Source organism: Silene latifolia, chromosome X, assembly GCF_048544455.1.
Source record: "Silene latifolia isolate original U9 population chromosome X, ASM4854445v1, whole genome shotgun sequence".
Lineage (NCBI taxonomy): Eukaryota > Viridiplantae > Streptophyta > Magnoliopsida > Caryophyllales > Caryophyllaceae > Silene > Silene latifolia.
The window spans coordinates 283130976-283135199 of NC_133537.1; the positions used below are offsets into that span (position 1 = coordinate 283130976).

The window sequence follows — 4224 nt, forward strand, 5'->3', positions numbered from 1 at the left end:
GTTAGTCTTTTCCGGTGGGTAGAACTTTTTGTAGAAAGCTAGAGCCAATTTCTTCCAAGAGTCAATTCCGAGAGTAGCCTTATCAAGGCCTTTCAACCATTGTTTTGCGGTGCCAATTAGAGAAAAAGGAAATAAGACCCATCGAATTTGGTCTTGAGTTACACCGGTTTGAGAAATCGCATCACAATAGTCACAAAAAGTCTCCATGTGAGAGTGAGGGTCTTCACTAGGCATCCCCCCAAATTGGATACTTTCGACAAATTGGATAAATGCGGATTTGGCAATGAAATTTCCGGTTAAGTGTTGTGGTGTGAGAGTACCATTGGCTAGGTTCTCCTCGGTTGGTACGGAATGTGATGAAAATTTAGGCATTGTGGATTGATTTTGTGTTGGATTTTGTGTTGGGTTCTCCTCACCTTCTCTTGCAAAAGGGTTGACGAACTCAATAGCGTTTGGTTGAATATCTACAACCTCACCAATACCTCTCAAAGTTCTCCTAGCAAGTCTTCTATTGTTTGTCAAAGTCCTTTCAATTTCGTGATCACAGGGTAACAAGTTACCTTGTGATCTTCTAGACATGCAAAATATCAAACAACTTGAAAATAATTAGAACAAACCTTGAGGAGTTTTACTTCCCCAAAGCAAAGAAAGACACAACTAATAACAATCTAAGAAAATCTAAATCAAGTTAACACCGTCCCCGGCAACGGCGCCATTTTTGGTCGGACTCTCTTGGGAGGTTTAGTTTTCGGTACTTGTCGTTAGGAGCACCTAGACCAAAACAATATTTATAACTCCACAAACAACTCTACAATTAGTAAAGAGACAAGTAAAGGTCGGATCCTAAGGGACGGGAATTGAGATGAGATTTTCAATTACAACTAGCGGTGTCTAGGGGTGTCACAATTTGGGGTTGGAATTGAAGATCACTAAACTAAATAGCAATAAAAGTAAACGACCAAGATGATTAAAAAGGGGTGTAAACAATTGATAAAAGGCACTAGGGTGTCATGGGGTCATAGGGAATTCATGGGAATTGATCATACAAACATATTCTCAAATTATAAGCAAGCAATTATTGTTGTGATGGACCGAGTTGGTTTATATCTTACAATCCTAGGAAAGTTTGGGTCCCGAACCGAATCGATTAGATTGTACAACACCTACAAGTCGACTTAATCTTCCCTACTCAACTATATGCATGGTCTAATGAGAATCGAGTTGGTTTATGTCTTACAAGTCTCATTGAAAAGATAGGTGATGGGTAAAAAATGCAAGGATTCATAGACTCGCATTTCATCAAACATAACATGTGCATAAGTTGAGATCACAACAAGCAAATAAACTATGAAAACATATTAATTTAAGCATGAATCATCCCCCATGTTGGTTTTCCCTAATTACCCATTAACCCTAGCTAAGGAACCTACTCACTCATTATCATATTGAACATGCTAGCAAGGTTGTTAATCATACCAACAAAGTAAAACATGATGAATAAATGAAGATGATTAACAACAATTAAAAAGGGATTAAGAGAATTATACCTACTAATGATTCCAATAATAAAGCAAAGAATAATAGAAGTACTTGATGATTGATTGGAAGGTTGTCAATCTCCCAATATTAACCCAAATAATCTTCAATTACCCAAAATGAAAGATGAACAAAAGAGAGATTAAGGAAATGAGATTTGTATTAGGACTTGATTAAAAGTTGATTACAAGATTAAAGAGAGATTATATTGATATAAACTACACTAGAGATTGCTAAGAAGAACATGATAATCTAATTAGACTAATGGGGTATTTATAGTGGGGATTAGGTACATAAATTAGGGTTTACTAAGGGCTTAAATGACGATTAAGTCCTTAAAGAATCGCTCCTCTCAGAAAAACATGCGAGTCTCCTTTTTGCTAGTCTTTCTCGAGGTATGCGCATCCTTCATAGAACAAGTAGAAGTCGGATTAGCTGTCACACAATCCGAGCGCCCAGGGCACAGAACGGGCGGATTGTGGTGGTTTTGAACGAGCGGATTTGGTGAGTGGACGGGCGGATTATGGTGGTTTTGTATGAGCGTCCCTTAGAGGAAGACGCTCGGATTGCTTGTCTTGGACGGGCGGATTGTGGGAAATCCGCTTGGATTGTAGATCAGCTTCTTCCTTTCTTCTTTTCTTCCTTTCTCTTCATACAATCCTTGAGGATTTCCTCGGGGATGCAAGGATCTTTTCTCATCATTGCCCATCTACTATAATATGTATAAAGCCCTTCTAGTCTTGTCTTCTCTTTGATGCTTGGTCATTGAATTCAATCAATTTAGCTCCATTTTGCCATGAAAATGCAAGGTTTGCACCCCTTTCCTACCAAGGGATCAAAACCTCAAAGAATATGCAAAACAAAGGACTAAAGACAATAAATGACCCAAATATACACTAAAAATCATGGGAACAAGGCTAATTCGAGGACTAAATATGCTCAAATAATTGTCACATCAGCCATACCGATAGCCACCTTCTCCGCTACGATAAGTCGCTCCGTTTATGTCAGGTTGCCTTCAGATTTGGAAACTGCACTACTTAAGTAGACTTCTGGGACATAAACCATAAATCGATGATGGGCGCTTGTCAATGGAAAAATCAACCACCAATATTAAAAACTCTCACGGAAATTAAACCCAAACACAAATTTGAGATGTGTATTCAAAAATAACACAGGGGTTCCTAAACTCATTGTCTCTGAAATGAAACTAGATCAGTTAGGTTCGGTACTCCCCAAATTAACTGGTTAGTGTAAATAAGGACAGCTATATATAAATTTAGGGGATATGGTGACAACACATCACTCTCAAAATTGCCTACATCATCCAAAAGGCTATACCATACTTTTGTACGTACTATAGTAATTAGTAAATGTAACAGTAAAACATGTTGCCTTTCCAACAAGAAGTACACCTCAACAATTTTCCTTGACAAACTAAACAAATCAGTTTGGATCCTTACAAACGAACTAAACTGGTTCATAGAATAAGGACAGCCACAGAGGACTAGAAAAGTGATGGTGGGGGCACGTAACTTTCAAATTCCTGACATCACAAACCCAAAAAGAAAAAAAAAACTTTATTAAATGGACCCTTTAAGAAACTACTGCCTAAAAAACAGTTTACAAACTTAGACAAGTACAGTGTATTGACAGTAGAATTAGCAACAATTCACATCTTGAATGGCTCCAACAAAGGCAACCGATTTAACTACCAGAAAAAGCAAAGGTACGCAGCTTATTAACTTTAACTGCCTATTGATAATTATTTATGTTGTATTGATTTAATTATCACATAAGTTTAATAGATTTGCACCTTAGGAGATTGAAAGGAATTCTGTGACTAGTCTGTTGTATCTATCTTACATTTCCAACCCAGAATAGGATATGCTCCAAAAATGTAGTCGTACCCTGATTTCTGATAAATTGTATTAAGTACACCCAGTTTTGCTACCATTATTCAACTTCTTGAATAACTGTGAGCCTTGATATGTCCTGCGACTATATTTAATGTCTTAAAATGCAGCTAAAGAACAAACCTGGTTGACAGTGTATCTGTCCCTAAACTTTCACAAACTTACAGTACCTAGATATTAAAAAAAACTTATATTTGTGCAGTTTTAATGTTTGCTGTTATAGTCATCAAATACTTTTCTTGACTAAACTGATAAAACAAATTATTTTTCATGCGATCAGAGAATGAAGGCTAAGAAAGTGTTTCTTAATGAGCTTACAACTTCAAGCCAGAACTACAAAGTTAAGGTCAAGGTTAATGAAAAGAATAGACCACAACTCGATCAGTTGAGGAAATTGGCTTATCAAGGTCTATTACTGCTCGACGACAAGGCAAGTATACGAAACAAAATTGCAAATACCGTCTATCATACATAGTTGTATTACTTGGCAATCAGTATGTTAAATTTTGAGATGACCTCAATTTGAAAGCACATATCTGTAGATACTTAAGATTTTATTACAAAAAATCACAAAAACAGCATTCTACCCTATATCAACGTTTAAGCCGGTCGCTATGTTTTCTTCTTTAAATAACATGGGAAATTATTTTCGTATTTGTAAGGGAAACAAAATGAGGGGTTCATTGTTTGGGGACCAAATTCGGAACTTTAAGGACGCTCTTGTTTACAACGGTACATATGAAATTGCAAATGCACCTATCAGGCCTATGTA

At 36.7% G+C, this 4224-nt stretch overlaps 1 long non-coding RNA gene across 1 annotated transcript; it reads left to right on the plus strand.

The window, feature by feature from the left end:
• The first annotated feature begins 3180 nt into the window (after positions 1-3180).
• Positions 3181-3886, plus strand: LOC141621847 (uncharacterized). Its single transcript, XR_012532729.1, has 2 exons — positions 3181-3265; positions 3733-3886. It is a non-coding gene; the product is annotated as an uncharacterized LOC141621847 (long non-coding RNA).
• The last annotated feature ends 338 nt before the right edge of the window (positions 3887-4224 follow it).